Source organism: Cucumis sativus, chromosome 3 (genome assembly GCF_000004075.3).
Source record: "Cucumis sativus cultivar 9930 chromosome 3, Cucumber_9930_V3, whole genome shotgun sequence".
Classification (NCBI taxonomy): Eukaryota; Viridiplantae; Streptophyta; class Magnoliopsida; order Cucurbitales; family Cucurbitaceae; genus Cucumis; species Cucumis sativus.
The window spans coordinates 201,316-220,323 of NC_026657.2; the positions used below are offsets into that span (position 1 = coordinate 201,316).

A 19,008-nucleotide genomic window follows, 5' to 3' on the forward strand; every position below is an offset into this window, starting at 1 on the left:
TTATGGATATGTTGTCTGTGCCCATATTAATTGTCCAAACTCATCCAGGTTTAATTATGGATATTTTTGTTTTCTTTTCGAAATTCAATTTTTTGTTTTCTTTTCACAATTTAATTTTTTTGGAAAGGAATACGTTGGATTGAAAATTGCAAAAAATTAGAAATTGAAATATTAGTACGTTGAAAAACTTCGAGCAGACATGTCCAAAAATATATACTATTACCGTCAAATTTAAGAAAAAACAATTTTACCATTAATATCTCTATTAGATATGTGACTTGTTTATATATATTGTTTGATTTTTTAATTATTGGTTTGATGCATAAAACATTTTCTTCTCACTTTAAAATGTGGTAGCCTGACATAAAAGAAGGTTTAGGAAACTGATGAGTTGGTCTAAAGTTCAAACTTGAAAGAGTTTAGAAAATACTTAAAAATTATAAACTATAAAAGAAACTTATAAATTAGAAAAACTTTAAACTTTAGTATGCTAACTCTTATTAAGTTCTCATTTTGTACATTCTAGAAGGAGATTGAGAAAGAAGTGTGAACGACCAAAAGGTTTGAGAGTGTTTTTGTAATTAGGGTAAAAAAAAGATAAATTGTTATTTACTATTATATCAATTTTTTTATTATTAATTTTTCCTAATGTCTCGATTATTTTTCTGCTTTTTTTTTTGGATAGAAATGAGAGGTTTTTGCCAACAGTTATGGCACTCCGATTGGAAAAAAATAAAAGATAAAAAATCGTCAGCAACGTTTTATTAGATGATGTGAACATAAAGATTGGTTTAAGAAAACATAAATGGACAAGATTATAGAGATGTAGATTGAAAAAAAAATATTCTACACCAAATAGAATGTAATAGTATAAGGTCTGTTTCTGCCAACCTTATAAAGTTGTAGGTTTTATTGGAAAAATGGTATGTGGAAATATGAAAGGATGATATTTAAAGTCGAGGGATTTTGTAAATTTCCCCCTCCCCGGTTTGAAGGAGTAGTAGATTTGCAGCAATGATAATGTAAATGCCAGATTGTCGAAGATATTGTCAGGCCGGCAACTCAAGTCGACTAGCTACCAATATTTTTTTTTTTTTTGTTGGCTTAGTCTTTTGCTTGCTTGCCATTTAAAACACTCTCGTGACTCCCACCACTGCTGCTCCGCTCTCTCTCTCTCTTTCTTTGCCCCTCTCTTCCTATAATCTATACCAACCAGCGACTCAATGCCTGGCTGACTTTCAAGTTTCACCTCAGATCTCTCCGCCTCCTCTCGTTTGCTTCCGAAAGGTAACTCCTTTACAACATCTCCACCATTTTGCTTCAACCTCCAATTAATCCATTCATTCTTCAAGCTCGGCCAATTCTGCTTCTATGCATTCAACTTTTTTTTTTGCCCCTTTCTGTTTTGTCAAGGGCTGGCTTCTTACATTGCTGTCTAATTTTAGTGGATCTATTTTCTTTCTTGTAGCTCATATGGGTTTTATACATATATCTTTTACTCCTTAAATAATTGCTAGCGCGTTTCAATGTCTCACTATCTAGCGGCGGCCATTGATAATGGTTCTATTGTTCGAGAACACATTCCATTATGGACTAGTTCAATTTTTTTTTTTTTTTTTTTTTTTTGTCTCCCTTGCACTTCTCATCATTCTATTTATTGTTATGAGTATTTAGTGGTATTTAAAATTAATTGTACGTTTGTTCGGATGCTAATCGTATAGTACAGAAATTAACCTTTTCAACCACGCACCCTTTTTGCAGTTTTTAGTTATAGGGATCCCCAGAAGTTAAATCCATTTCTGCCACTGTCAAATGACCTTTGACATGGCTCAGAGTGCTAGGACAATCGGATCTTCCTTTAACTCCAGCAGTGGCAATGATGATACTCTCCTTCAAAGCTTTGCTGCTGCTCCAAATGGGGATGATTATGATAGTGATGGCTCCAATTTTGCACCCCCGTGAGTGTAAACCGAATACCTGTAGCAACTAAGCTCTTAACTTTATTTATTACATGTTGAATTTCATGAATGCATATTTTCTCTAAAACTTTATTTACTATATTGAATTTCATGAATGCATATTTTCTTTCTCCCTTGAAGCAATGTTATTGTAATATTGTACGTTATTGGTTTCAGTCTTCAGAAAAAAGATTATACTGAAGTCATTAGGTCATAGCCAGGCTTGCCAGCTACACCATTCCCGTGATTAAACGTAGTTTATAAATTAGAGAAGCTAGCGTCACATTATTAGTTTAATTGGTCTAATATTCAGGTATTTAGTGAAGCAACGAAGATCAGAAAGCATTGTAATTAGAGGAACTATTCTATGCATGCAACTAACGGATTACAACTAGTGTCATGAAAAGCATCTCACTTGTAGTTGTTTTACCGGGCATTATGATCTCCTTCTTCGAGGACTTCAATCCACACGTGCATTAAAAAAGTTGTTAGTGTTACTTCTATCAATAGTAAATTAATTATTGACGATTTTATTCTAGCATTTTTCTCAAGCTTGAAAGCTTGGTTTCTCATCCAGAAAAATAATCAATAATGATAATACTTACAATTCCTTCTTCTTTCTTTTTTTTGTCTGTTTTTCTTTTTGGGTGTAAAAGTGATAATACTAACAAATGCAAACTCACTGACTTCTTATATTCTCTCAGTGGCTCCTTAGCTCATATTATAGTTTGATGTTTTCTTGAGTAGATTTTTCAGTCCCTCAAAATTAACTTTCTCCTTGGTTGTTTCTGTAGTACTCCTACAACCATATCCACAGCAATTCCTGCAGAACTTGCTGGTGTCATACCTTTGATTGATAGATTTCAGGTGGGATAATATTTATGATGCCTGCAAGTGTGAAAGGGATTGCGAGTTGTTTCTGAAGTATGACAATTTTAGTTTTCATTATAATCCCTGAAAAGTAACGTCTCTATATTGTATTATTTTCCAAGGTTGAAGGATTCTTAAGGATGATGCACAAACAAATCCATTCTTCTGGAAAGCGTGGATTCTTTTCCAAAAGATCTGTAGGTCCTCAAGTTCGGGAAAAATTCACATTTGAAGATATGTTGTGTTTCCAAAAGGTGAAAACATCTTGTTTGTCATGAAATTTAAGTACTCACCAAACTTTTACAAGTGTAAGTTGTAAATTTTTACAGGATCCTATACCAACTTCGTTGCTTAAAATCAACTCTGACTTGGTGAGCCGAGCCATAAAACTATTCCAAATAATCTTGAAGTACATGGGTGTTGACTCTTCTGATCGAGTTAGTGCAACAAGCTTAGATGAACGAATTGAACTTGTTGGAAAACTGTACAAGCACACTTTGAAACGTTCAGAGCTACGAGATGAACTTTTTATCCAAATCTCTAAGCAAACTAGAAATTCTCCTGATAGGTTTGCTCTAAACTATTATTTACCTTGTTGATCCTTGGCGTTGATGATTAAATTCTATTATGAATTGCTGATATTTTAATTCAAATGCAATACCATATATTTTGGACTGATCTCTATATTCATATTCATATGAATATTACAGGCAATATTTAATCAAAGCATGGGAGCTGATGTATTTATGTGCATCAGCTATGCCTCCTAGCAAGGATATTGGTGGATATTTATCAGAGTATGTTCATAATGTTGCTCAAGGCGTAAGTACTGATCCGGAGGTTCGAGTTCTTGCATTAAATACACTGAATGCTTTAAAGCGTTGCATGAAGGCTGGTCCCAGGCATATAATACCTGGTCGTGAGGAAATCGAAGCTCTTTTGACAGGCCGAAAACTTACAACTATTGTATTTTTTTTGGATGAAACTTTTGAAGAAATTACATATGATATGACAACAACGGTCGCTGATTCTGTTGAGGTAATGATAATTTTGAATCTTGATGGAATGATATATTTTTGTATTTCAATGATTTAAAGATTAAAAAGTATATCTCTCATATATAGGAGAAAGGACCATATAAGATAGAAAAGTGGAATCGGAATCAGAATTAAATTTAAGCTATTTAGTTAGTGCTTACTAATAATAGAGTCATAGACCAACACTTATCTTTCATTGCCGATTATTCTTGAAAAGGAAACAAACTTCTTCATTAATGATAAAATCTCAAAGCACAAGAGGTATATACAATGAGAATAATAAAAAAGCATAAAGCAAAAAGCCCTAGAGGATCAGGAGGTGCACCCAGACATCTCAACTAGGTTGGCACCCCTTTAGCACCAAAACATCATATCCCATATTTAAGCATGAACAAAGCAAAGAAAATAAAAATAGAAAGTACAAACTATGAAAGACCAGCAAAATAACATAGGCCGAGACTAGGAAAGAAGATTAAAAAGATGATGTAAAGACAAGAATTAAAACTACAGCTGCTGAGTAATAGAAAAAAAGGCTGGAACCAATGCTGGACGAAAATTAAGAGGCTGGTTGGGTGAGGAAAGCTGCCCAGTTGAGATAAATATCTTGAATAGAATAAGCCTCGAACTCCTTGTTTAAGGAAACCCAAGCTGCTGCACTTCTTTCTGCAGAGAGTTCTGAACATGGCTTTTCTTTGTCATGGAATATCCTCTGATTTCTTTCAAACCACAGTTTAGAGAGGATAGCTTTTAGCAAATTTAACCATAATTGTCTTGGCTTCTTGGATAGCTGAGGAGACCTCGTGATGATTATTAACAGTTGGTATACTTTTCTTTGCTAATTTTGTTGAGGGATATTCTCAACCCCCTGCCCTTTGTTTTTCCTTTTTGTTTCTTTTTGACATACATATGTTTATTATCAAGGAAAGAAAGAGAATAAATAGTTTTGTTTTTGCTATAAATGCATGAATTTTAGTCTACTTAAGTGAATGTTTCCCCGTGTCTACCACACTCATTAATGTGATTAATTAGTGGATATTTAATGTCAAAATTCATATTACCCTCGGAACACTTCATATTTTTTTTCAGGAACTTTCAGGTGTTATAAAACTATCAGCACACTCTAGCTTCAGTCTTTTTGAATGCCGTAAGTTCGTTAGTGGAGCTAAAGCACTTGATCTAGGGAATGGTACAGTTTAACTTATTGTTTTTTGGTTCGAATTTGAACGAACAAATGTACATCTTAATCTTACATGGAATTCTTCTCAACAGAGGAGTATGTTGGGCTTGATGATAACAAATATATTGGAGATCTGCTAGCAGAATTCAAGGCAACAAAAGATCGAAGCAAAGGAGAAATTCTGCACTTCAAGTTGACATTTAAAAAGAAGCTGTTTAGGGAGTCTGATGAAGCTGTTGTGGACCCAATGTTTATACAACTATCATATGTTCAGGTAGGAGTGTTTTTATCTTGATTACATTACAAGGTGGATTTTAGAACTTCGAATGTTCTGTCTAATAGATTTATGAACTTTGAAGAGTGCTCCTAATTTTCACTTTTGTCATTTTGTGTCGAGTAGGCCCCCAGCCCCAATCTTTGAACTATCAATTTTGTATCTAATAAGTTAGCGGACTTTAAAAATGTATCTAGTAGGTCAGGATTGAATGGAGATAACATCGAAAGATTAAGAACCCATTAGATACATTTTGAAGTTCAAAACCTACTGATGATTAAATTATAATTTAGGCCTAATTTGATAACCATTTGGTTTATAATAGTTAAACTTGCAAACATTACTTCGACCAAATCCACAACAAAATACGAAATGGTTACCAATGGGGCCTTTAACTTTTATATTTAACATTTATGTGAGAGTCAGTCTATATCTACAGCTGCAGCATGACTATCTGTTGGGGAATTATCCTGTTGGAAGGGATTGATGCTGCACAGCTTTCAGCATTACAAATCCTTGTTTGAAATTGGATTTATTACCAGTCCAGAATCTTGCACGTAGGTGTTTTTCTTGCTCTCCTTTATTGCAAATTTGTAATTTATCATTTTGCTTTGTTTTCACATTTTAAATTAGTATGTTAAACTTTCATTTCCTTCATTTTCTACAACAAGCATCTTCTTCGCCCCCAATTATGTAGGAAAAGTGTTACTTTTTTTAGTATAGTTTTGTACACTCCATTTTAATCGCACTTTTAACTGCTTGATGGGTACTAGTGATTGGAATTCGCTTCTAGAAAGATTTGTACCGAGACAAATTGCCATAACAAGACCAAAGCGAGAGTGGGAGTTGGATATTCTCTCGCGTTTTCGTTCAATGGTAAGATTTGGTATTTGGAACATTCTGTTGCAGACAATTACTATCTTGAAGAGTCTATTTAGATTACTAAATGTTCTTTTCAATTGATTATTGAGGCAATTTTACTCTCAATTTTATGAATATTTTCTTAACACTGATAAGCATTGTTGTTTCTAGAGATATGGTATTCAACATGATCTATATGTGAGTGGTTTAATATATTCCTTGGAGCACACATTCAACTCTTGAGCGTCTCTTTTTGTTTGAGTCAGGCCTTTGTTTCTGATTGATGTACCTAGTTCTGTACGAATTAGTGAAAAATATGTATCAAAGTTTATGCTCAGTTTTCCATGCTATTTTTTCGTAGGCATATATGTCTCTGTCTTCTCCATCGCCCCTAGGTTGCTCTTTCCTGCCTTTTTGTGAAATATACTCACTATTTCTTATCCCCCAAAGAAAAGTCACCAAGTCAATCTTGACCAAGAACAAAGAGTTTGCTGATTTTTTTCTTACTAATTTCCCAGGAACATCTGACAAAGGATGACGCAAGACAACAATTTCTTCGAATATTGAGAACACTTCCTTATGGGAATTCAGTTTTCTTTGGCGTCCGGAAGATTGATGATCCCATTGGACTTCTACCTGGACGAATCATTTTGGGTATCAACAAGAGAGGGGTAATATAGGTTTCTAACATGCACAGCTACTTTGTTTTTGGAGTTAAAGAGAATTCCAATTCAATTATTAATATACACAAAACGCATAGAAATATTGCCAGTTTTCATATGTTTCAAAGCCATTCTTCCCTCAAAAGTTAGAATTCAAAGAATCACTCACTTCCTCATCTACCCAACTACTTATAATGGCTTAATATTCAAACGCTTGCATATTGGCATTCATGTGTCAAATATAATGAGATACCTGTCTGGTGATTTAAATTTTTCTAGATGGTTGCAGTTGGTTTAATTGCTCAACTTTCTATAGGTTCATTTTCTTCCGTCCAGTTCCAAAGGAGTATTTACATTCTGCTGAATTAAGAGATATAATGCAGTTCGGTAGCAGTAACACTGCAGTCTTTTTTAAGATGAGAGTTGCGGGTGTCCTACACATTTTCCAGTTTGAGACCAAGCAGGTTACCGTCATTGCTTTCTTCTCCGTACATCCATCATTGCATTTTGGGAATTTCAACCCTTCATGTGCCCTGTCACGGTGGTTTTTTGACTAGGTGCTCTAACTTTTTAGGGAGAAGAAATTTGCATTGCTCTCCAGACACACATAAATGATGTCATGTTGCGTCGTTACTCTAAAGCTCGATCTGCTGCTGTTGGCTCCATGCTTGGAGACTCTTCCTGCAACTTGAAGACTCAAAGTGTGGAAGCATATGAGAAACGAGTTCAAGATTTGAGTAAGGGCATTGAAGAGTCTAAGAGAAATGCTGAACAAGTAAACCTTGAAAGAGCTTATTCTTCCTTTTGTATCGCTCCTTGTGAATTGAAAGTTATGATTCTGATCCCACCAAAAAAAAAAAAGGAAAAAGAAAAAAGAAAGGGCTTATTCTTTGCCTTGAAATGTTAATATGTGGAAATGCAGATGAATATGTGCTACTTCACGATACCATCCATTAATACAATTTTGTAATTATAGCTTGTCTACTCACGAAATCATCCATTAATTTTAGCTTGTTTACTCGCATTACAAGTGGAAGTGTTTTTTTGCAATTGCTTTTTATAGGATTTGCATATATTTTACCACATTTATCATATATAAAGCATTTTCATTTCGATAATGGAAACCGTTCTTAATGTAGTTGCTGAAGGAATTGCATGAAAAGAATAAGCAAGAAGTGGTAATGCAAGAAGAATTGGAAGCTCTAAAAGAATCTTTGAGATTTGAAAAGCAGAACTTAGCTGAGGCAACACATAATCTTGAGAGGTTGAGATCGCAATATGATGAAAAAGACAATGAACATCAGGTCAGTACAGCTATCTTTGCATCAAACTTATTTTGAGCCTTTATTTCTATTTATTTGGTCTATTCTATTTTCAGATCATGTTAACCGAGAGAAGGAGTCTGGAAGCAAAAATTGCAAAATTGAGCACTATGATGTTGGAAAATAATGGGAAAAAAGATACGGTTGGAATTGATGAACAGGTATGACTTTAAGCTATTTGTTTGATGAAAAACAACATTATGTTTTTGTTTGAAAATTATTTTAAGAATTATAGCTCCAAATTTTAAAACCGTGATTTATAACTTGAAAAGATAAAAGAGATTGAAATGGGAATGGAAGGGGGGGAATTGACTTGGGACTACAATTTACAAGTTGGATGAAGGAATGAAGAGATGAATGATGAGGGGAAAAAAGCTGGGGTACTTGAGGGCCTCATTTTTATTTATTTATTAATTATTATTTTTTTGGGGGAGGGGTCATATTTTAAGGTAGGGGCGAGCAATAAGACCCGAAAAAGCGAACTGACCAACCAAAACCAACTGAATTGAAGTTGGAGGGTTAGTTTATGGTTGGAGTTGGTTTTGTGGTCAGTTTGTGAAAAATGGCTCTGCCCGACTATATACTTTAAAAGAAACAAAAGAAGGAAGAACAAAAATAGTATAAAAAGAAAAAGAAACAAAAGAGAGAATGATGGAAAAATGAAATGATGGTGGATAGTAATAAGAGGGTGGTGAAAATGATGGAAGAAAGGTTTAAGAAAAATAGTTGTGGCAAGATCTTGGAAATGGAGAGGGTTTTGAAGTTCGGGAGAGGGGTTTATGAGAAGATGATGAAGAAACAGGTTTTGAGTTCTCTTCTTGAACTTGTCAACCATGAATATGGCCACTAGAGCATCTGTTAGATATTATATTAAATTTACCCTCACCCACAAGCTTAAACTTTTGGGTTGAATTGGTGATTTAAGATGGTATCAGAGCAGATGGTCTAGGAAGATCCTGTGTTTAAGTGCTTGTCCTCCTCATTTAATATTGATTTTCACTTGTTGGGTCTTTTTTTATAAGTTAAACCCACAAATGAGGGAGAATGTTAGATATTATATTAAATTTACACTCACTCACAAACTTAAGCTTTTGGATTGAATCGTTGATTTAAAAGCTTCTGTAGCTATCACCCTACATTTTTTCTGTTTTGTTCTTTCCATCTGCTTGTGTTTCGTGAAGTCGATAAGCCGGGGTTTTTTATTGTCTAAATTGCTTCCAAAAAGAAAAACAGAATTGATTTCTCAAATTAGAGAGGAACATGTTCAATAATGATTCAAACAACTTGTTATATTTCCAAAAAAGAAAAAAAAACCGTCTTAAACAAGACCATTAATTTCAAAGGAAAAGCTAATTGGAGGGAAACTTTGAAAAGATAATTGAAGCATATTTATCTTTTTACTGGATTTCTGTTCCAATAAGCAGAAAACTACTCTTCAAAGCAAAATCCCAACTTTCAATTTTTTTTTTCTGGTATCCTTTTTGTAATTAAACATTATGATTGATATAACTATTTAATATAAAATATATCGCAAATTGCATTGAGTTTAATGTTTTTCTTTATAGCTTCTACAAAAACTTCAAGATGAGTTGAGGCTTCGAAATGATGAGTTGCAAGCGTCTGAAGAAATTAGAAAGAAACTGGTAAATGAAAAGCTGTTCTTGGAACAAAGAATTTTTGGACTTGAGAAGAAGACTAGCAATGAGGTACATTATACAGGTTCTTAATATGATATCATCTTTGCTACTTCTTAACAGAGTAATGTGTATTAAGTTTTTTACTTGCAGATGGAACATCTCCAGATAAGCTTTGAACATGAACGCAAAGTCTTGAAGCTGAGAGTGGCAGAACTTGAAAAAAAACTTGAAGAAGTAACTCAAGAACTAGCTGTCATGGAGTCAACTCTCACGACCAGGAACTCTGATTTGGCGGCCCTGCAAAATAATTTGAAGGAACTAGAGGAACTACGAGAGATGAAAGAGGTTCTAGTCTGATTTTTTCTATTTAGTTTTGCAGAAGCGGATTGAGCGACAGTATCTCTTACATCTATTTAACACCTGGTGTATTCTTTCGATCTTATTTTTCACTTTTCTTTTGCTCTTTTTGTTATCATTCTTTTTTTATTTTAGGACATTGACCGAAAGAATGAGCAAACAGCCAACATTTTGAAGATGCAAGGGGCTCAGCTAGCTGAGATGGAAGCGCTTTATAAGGAAGAGCAAGTTCTGAGGAAACGATATTTCAACATGATAGAAGGTTTGTTTACCATAACGTCCATATTGAATGAGTTCTTTTGTATCCATATAGAAAGTTTTGAGAATTTCTGTGCTAAAGTACCATGGGTTGGCTTAGTGATTGATACGACATGTGAGAGGTAAAAGAAAAGAAATAAAGACTTTTGGGGGATAACTTTGTTGAGAAAATGAATTTGATAAAAAAAATTACGTTGTGGAAGCAATGATAGAAATGTTTATGTTAGAAAATGAACTTTGGAAAATGAGAGTGAAATCCAATAGATAAATAAAGTTCTAATTGAAGGAGAACAAATTGGTGATACCAACTTTTCATGGAAGCTCACTTTTATGTATGGTTCATTAATAGTTTAATACCATTAACTTACAAATCAAAACTGTGTTTTTTCTTTTTCTTTTTCTTTTTTAATGGAAACAAACCTCTTCATTGATACAATGAGTGGGACTGATGCTCATATTACAAAGTAGTGAAACAAGGAAATAAACATGTTAAAAATAGAAACTCACTTAACTTAGAGAAAACTAAAAAGAACGAAAAAACTGAAAATCTTATATCTAAGAATTAAATCGACTTAAAGATACTAAACTGAAAATTAAATCTAACAACAAAATAAGAAACTTAAAAACAAAAAAACTGAAATTTGATTAGGAAAAATAACGTACTTTTTTTAAAAACGGAAACTAGCTTCTTTATTAATGATAATAAATGAGACTAAAGCTTAAAGTACAAGGGTATTATACTAAGAGCAAAAAGAAATAAGAGAAAATGCAGGCTAAATCTGAAATAAAGACTATACTCGGAAAACAAAATATGATGGCAACCTAGAACGAACCCAAACAGAAAACAACGACCTAATCAAAGCCACTAAAAGACAATACAAAGTAAAATTTAAATGCCCACTCAAATCTAAATTTTTCCACACGCAATTCTTCAAGATGAAAAAAGAAAAAGAACACTAAGAAGATGCAACCAGCTGCTTCAAAACTATCTTTCCAATGCCCAGAAGAACTTGAAAATATCTTCCAACCCACAGATTTGACAATCATGCTTTGGCATCAATGTTTCAGTGAAGAAATAGGACCCAATAAACAGCAAAAATTAATTGCCTGTTCCAAAAGGTATCCCAGCGGTTGTTCTCCATTGGCAAGCAAGAAATCGAAGATCAACATAATAACCATTATTAAGCTAGCAACAACAATCAGTGAGACTTTACTTGCTCGCCCACGTGAAGAAAAATCATGGAAAGACAAGTTGTTCCAACAGGTGGGGGGCAACTACATTCAGCGGCTGAAGAATCAAACTAGAATAAGTCCACAATCAGCGACTATTGACTTTAGATGATCTGGGATTTCACAATAATGAGGATGAGAGCGAGTAGCAGAGGGAAGTTTTTCAACTTTCGGTTCTTCCTCGCATTGAAACAGGGTATTAAGATCCGTCTCTGATGGCTCAAAATGTCTCTACCTCTAAAGCTCAGCTGATTTATCAATATGCATCCCTTCCTCACTACTTGCTACTTCCATTGCACTGGGAATAAGCTGAAGAAATCACCAGAAAAGTCTGAAGGTGATGCTAGAGACTGAACGTAGAAAGTGAGTATGCCAGAGCAATCACCGGAGAAGGTGCAAAGGATCAATGGAGAAGACGACTGTAGAAGGAGTGAGTAGAGTATTAAACCACCAATTCATCCCAAAGCTTAAGCTAGTGGTTGAAGACAAATTTAATTATGTATCTCTAACACTCCCCTCAATTGTGGGCTTGAAATATTTGAAAGGCCCAACAAGTGGAAATCAATTTTAATTGGAGAGGAAATGACAATGCAGAGCTTGAACATAGGATCTCCTGGACCACCTGCTCTGATACCATATTAAATCACCAATACATCCGAAAGCTTAAGCTAGTAGTTGAAGGAAAATTTAATTATGTATCTCTAATAGAGAGAGAGAATACTTTACCTTGTTCTGCTGAAAATTGGAAAATCAACAAGATCCTTTTCAGTATTTGAAAAAAATAACGTACGTTAAATCCAATGCTGGCCATCTACAAAGGATTTTATTTTATTTTCATGAGTTTTCTGATAACCAAAATTTGAGGTTCACGTAATAATGCAAATCTAAAATAACTTTTTATTCAAACCGTCAAATTAGCCCAAACAGCTCGTAGATACAAGTATGTGTAGGTGGGGCAGCAGCCTCCAAAGAGGAGAAGATTAATTAATTGGCTGAAACAATAAGCCCAAGGTAAAAAACCTGAAACTTACCTAGGTAAAAACAACATTTATCTAACATTAAAGAACGGCCAAGGATGGGTATAACTTAGGAAATATCAAGAAATACAAAACTACTCAAGAAACACACTAGATAATGTAAGCTGGCCCAAACACTCACGCTATGAAATAAAATCATCCTTAGTGCCTCTCAACCTTATCTAAAGATGCCTATTTTCTTAATTTAATTACTAGTATATTTATTACATAAATATGTCATAATGGTTTTTATTTTTAGAAAAATAATTGAACAGAAGCCTTGTGTGAAACATGGTTGTTTTGTTGGTTCTTTTTATTAGGATTCTGTTGGTTGTAAATATGTTAATTAGCTATAAAACCATTAATGGTTTTATTTTATGATTATTTCCTTCTATGTATCAAGTATTTCTCTATGTATCTTACATTAAAATCATTGGAATACAAACATCTTATTTTATTCAACTCAAGATGGTATCAAAGTACATGAAGCCTAAATGGGCATTCAGTCCAAAAAAGAAAAAGATTTTTTTTTTGTGATATGATCCAAGAATAATGAACTCAAAATAGGCAGCCTTAAGGAGGCATGTTGAGGATCTCATATAGGGAAAATCAATGAACCTCATACTCTTTAGAAAATAGATGGATTACATCTCTCATATTGTGATTGGTTTTGAGATGGAACCTAATAGATTCCTTCTTCTATCTCTGAAGAAGGTGATGGGGTCGTGGATGTTGAAACTCCTTGGTATGTCTCCTCTATGATTTTTGAGGAGTTGGTTGGTAGTGGTTCTAATTTTTTTCAATGAAGCTATCTTAAAAAAAAAAAAGGGAAAAAAAAGAGAGAATAGAAAACTTATGCATTGAATTTATGAAATTTGGACGAATATATTATAGAATACCTCAATGACAAAATAAAATTATATGTTATTTAATTATTATACTAGTGAGATCTTCCAAAAACATGAAAGTTCCCTTTGTTTCTTTTACTTTCTATGTCTCATTGTATTTCGAGCAGTAACTTCCTTTCATTCATCAATGAAAAATATTCTTTCCTTTTCAAAGAGAAAAAGACTAAAATTGTTACAACCAAATTAGCAAACTAAACTCGGAAGGTGAATATATGTACTGATATAATTTTTATTAATAGACTTGAGTTGAGGCTGAAAACTATATGGTCTATGTGAGTGGTGGTTTGACTGTTTGAGTGAAATTATACAACTATTTATGTAGCCTAAGTAACCTCATGGAGAAATCCTCCAAGAACCAAGGTTGTGGATTTTTTATTAGAATGAATAATGTGTTTTATACAAGAGGAGAAGTTTCCTATTTATAGAGTTCTATTACAATTGGGGTAAAAAGGGAATTAACCTAGAATATTACCTAATTACTCAATTAACCCTTAGTCTTCTTACATCAACTGTTATGGAAAAGGAAGGAAAGAGAGAGAAAAATTATTATTTTTAAGATGGAACCTTATATTATTTAATTATTGTATGTATCAGAATCCATAAAGTCCAAACGAGTGTTTGGTCTCCAATATGATGAACCTAAAAGAGGTACCACCTTGAATAGGGGTGTACATGAGTTGGGTTGTCGAGTTATTTATTAAACAAAAAGTAAGGAAAGGGGGGAGTTATGGCTGACAAAATGCTTCGTTTCTATGTTGTATTCTCTAACTAAACCTTTTTAAATTAGTTGTTGAGTGTAACTTATATTTCTTGGAGTTGTATGTTTTAACTTGAGTAGGGTTCTATTCTGCTTACTTTTCTATTTTTCATCAAATCAATGAAATTTCTGAGGTGTACATTAAAAAGAATTAAATAATATCCATATATTATATAATTACTACAAATTGATTTTTTTAAAAAAAAACTTATGAAAAGTTCAATTAAATTTGCATTTGATTTCATTGCAGATATGAAAGGAAAGATTAGAGTTTATTGTCGGCTTCGACCTCTTAATGATAAAGAAATTATGGAAAAAGAGAAAAATGTGCTTACTAGTCTAGATGAGTTCACAGTTGAACATCTATGGAAGGATGATAAGCTGAGGCAACATATGTACGATCATGTATTTGATGGCACTGCCTCCCAGGAAGATGTTTTTGAAGATACACGGGCAAGTTCAATAGAACTCAAGAGCTTCATTTATTTATTTTGATAAATAGAACTTTGTTGTTCTTTTAGCTGTCATGAAAATAGAAAACATTAATTGATACTCTTTTGTACAATCTTAATGCAGTATCTTGTCCAGTCTGCTGTAGATGGTTATAACGTATGCATCTTTGCTTATGGTCAAACTGGTTCTGGGAAGACATTTACAATATATGGATCTGAGGACCACCCTGGATTAACACCTCGTGCAATTGGAGAACTTTTTAGGATTTTGAAGCGGGATAGTAACAAGTTCTCATTTTCTTTGAAGGTAATGATTTACATTCGCCAATATTAAGTTATGTCTTACTCAGTACCTTTCTTGAGTTTGTAGATCACTGTATACTGTGTATAAATTATATATCACGGAAATAGATGGCTCGGTACTCTCTCTAGAGTTCAATGATCAGAATGCGCAATGTTTTATACACTGGCTTTCATACAAAATGCCTTGTTGGTTCTAGTTTTTTCCACGTGTGAATAAATTTGATTACAATGCGTATTTGAAGATTGTTAAAATGCATAAATGGATTCTGTCTTTCTCACTCATACTCTGCTTTGATTTAGGCTTACATGGTAGAATTATATCAAGATACGTTGGTAGATCTTCTTCTGCCAAGGAATGCAAAACGATCGAGATTAGAGATAAAAAAGGATACAAAGGTTAATATTTTAACATTTGATCGTTTGTGATTTTTGCAATTTACCCGGATTTCAATTTATTTGAGTTATTATGTTTCTAACTTTAGTGGGATGATTATTTGCTGAGGTTAGGGAATGGTATCCATTGAAAACGTTACAATAGCTTCTATCTCAACATTTGAAGAATTAAAAAGTATTATTTATAGAGGATCGGAGCAACGGCATACTTCAGAGACTCAAATGAACGAAGAAAGTTCAAGATCACATTTGATACTTTCAATTGTTATTGAAAGTACCAACCTTCAGACGCAATCTGTTTCTAAAGGGAAGGTATGGCAATAACTTTAGTAGTTTCAATATTTTTATTTATAGTGAAGGATGTCTGAGAGGTCGTATGATTTAAATATGAAAATACACTATTTGTCCTGGTATGTTTGCATTTTCTTCATTCATAAGAGACAATTACTTTACAAATGGTAGATATGATTTAAAAAATTTAACGAGCTTTTCATGGAATAAACAAATGAATGTTGCTTCTTACCATGTAACAACTTGATTATCTTTTATGCAGCTTAGTTTTGTTGACCTTGCGGATCAGAGAGAGTGAAGAAATCAGGCTCTTCTGGTAGCCAACTTAAGGAAGCTCAAAGCATAAATAAATCACTTTCGGCACTTGGAGATGTCATCAGTGCTTTGTCTTCAGGGGTCAACACATACCTTACAGAAATCACAAGCTCACTATGTTGATGAGTGATTCACTCGGTGGTAATGCCAAAACGCTCATGTTTGTCAATGTCTCTCCAGCCGAATCCAACCTGGATGAGACATACAATTCACTCATGTATGGTATCCTTTTCTTTACCATATACACTTTAAAGAATTTACTAAATTATATATTATTTTATAAACCAATTGGGAATTTTTGTTAAAATATCTTCTATGATTTATGTATATTTGAAATTGTCATGAAGTATGTTTTTGACATGCAGATTTATCTAGAAGTTGGTAAATGTGGTCATGAGTATTTCTAGACTCATCAACTATTCATTAAACATAAAACTTCATTTACTTATTCATTTTAGCTCAGAAGAAAAACGATGAGAATAATATATTAAAAGTATTTTAAACGAATTGAAAGAAGTTTTACCATCAAATATGGATGGAAAATGCGGACTTTGTAGAAAAAAATTGTATCTTTACATTGAAGCTTCTTTTTATGAATTTGTTTTGTATTTCAGGTATGCATCAAGAGTTCGATCAATTGTTAATGATCCAAGCAAAATGTATCTTCTAAGGAGGTTGCTCGACTGAAAAAAATGGTTGCTTATTGGAAAGAACAAGCAGGTAGAAGGGAGAGGATGAGGAGCTGGAAGAAATCCAAAACGAGCGACATACTAAAGAAAAAGGAGACGTTAGATATTCCATGTAGAACCTTTAGTACGTTGCAATTATCAAGTATATAGCTTGGTAGGTAGGGTTGGACGATGAGAAGTGAATTGACTAAATGCCATTTGTTACCATTCTTACGTCTGATTGAATATTGCCCATTGGAAATTTGGTTTGTAACTAGCTTAGCTTTTTTAGGATGTCTTCCATTGTATAGTTCGAGTAGTTTTGTATTGTATATATGGACAAATGTGTTGTCTTATCTATAGGCTACTTCTGTAATTAATGAATACTTCAGCCCCCCGGGTACTTCTGTTTTGATTTGAATGAACTTTCAATTCCATCCAGCTACACACCCTTTGCAATATATTATATATATATATGTATCATCGTGAACAAATTGTCTAATGTAATTGAAAAAATTGCATTGTCATTGCGAATGGTAGTAGTAGATGTTTAAGTAAAATTTCTAATTCTTTATTAGACCGTCAATAATGTAATATTGTATCAGTTTTCATCACTAGACATTGACCAAAACAAATAAAAGAAACTTCTGAAAGACTAGTCTGGATTCAAAATAAAAGTGCCTTCAAACCAATTTTAATGGGTATTAAAACTCATAACCAAACCACCAAAAAATCACTCAAAAACAACCGGATAGCAGCGGAAACGAGTAGATCCGGCGGCGGAGATGTGTGAGTGGTGGCCGTCGACGGTGGAGGTGGACGAGCAGCCGGTAAAACAGAAGTGCAAACGGGCCGCGGTGGTGACCCTTGGGGTAAAGAAGATTTGAAAATATTTTCTTCTCTTTTTCTTGTTACCTTTCACGTTTCCCAACCAAACCCTAACATAAATAACCCAAAGAGAATAATAACCATATTATTATTTATTTCCTTTTTCCTAAATAATATAAAATAATTATATGTATTTACTTTATCTTTCCTAATTAATTTTATTTTGCCCCATATAATCAATAAATACAAACCCACTCTCCTTATTAAATATATTTTCATTTTTTGAAAATAAATACATACATCATCCCTCTCACTCACAATCATTTTCTTTTTCTCTTTTTTTTTTTTGGCACAAAACTTCACCATTTCTCGAACGAGACCCATTACCATTACTAGCTGGATGTGAGTTTTCAACGTTATTTTGAAACCAACCTAAATTGGGTCAATTTTTTGAGATATAACATTGACCATTTTTCGAATGTTTTGGATGTCACCTTAATTAGTGCACCACAAAGTAGCACCAATTGCCATCCTTTCAATTTTTTGTGCAATAAACCATGTCCAAGATACGATCTCATACTTATGAGTCTAGAATCCTTAAACTAAAAAGGTACAAGATCAAAACAAATAAAAGAAACACTAGAAAGATTAGTTTGGACTTCAAAATAAAAACTTAGTCTAAGACTTCACTAATAATCTTTTTTTGGAAAAAAAACTTCTAACATTTCTCTAACCAAGACCAACTACTAGACACACTTTGGGAATTTTCAACATTTTCTTAAGCTTGTCAAAATTGAATCATTTTTCATATGCTATATCATTGACCATTTTTCGAATGTTTTGGGTGCCACTTTAGTGCAAAACAAAAAAGCACCATTCGCGACTCTTAGCTTAATTTTCTGTGTTATAGACCATGCAAAAGATACGATCCTATAATTGTTGATCTAGAATTCCTTAACCAAAGAGGTGCATGACCAAACGAAATTAAAAAAAAACCATAGAAAGACTAATTTGGACCCCTAAATAAAAATTGTGTATGAGATTTCATTGATCAATTTTTTGAGAAAAAACTTCAGCATTTCTCTAATGAGAACAATTACCAACTCGATGTAAATTTTAAGCACTTCTTAAAACTAACCAAAAGGGGGTCATTTTTCATAGGTGTTAATTGGCTATTTATCGAACATTTTGGGTGCACCTTAGTCCACCACAAAGAAGCATCAATTGCGACCATAGTTCAATATCATGTGCTATAGAACATGCAAAAGATACGATCTTACACTTATAAGCCTAAAATCCTTGAACTAAAGAGGTGCATGACCAAAACAAATAAAAGAATCCATAAAAATACTAGTTTAGACCCCAAAATAAAAATTGTGTATGAGGCTTTACTAATCAATTTTTTGGGAACAAACTTCAACTTTCTCGTACACA

The 19,008-nt window shown here is 33.4% G+C and overlaps 1 pseudogene; it reads left to right on the top strand.

Moving 5' to 3' along the window:
- The first annotated feature begins 908 nt into the window (after positions 1–908).
- LOC116402711 lies at positions 909–17,191 on the top strand (annotated as a pseudogene).
- The last annotated feature ends 1,817 nt before the right edge of the window (positions 17,192–19,008 follow it).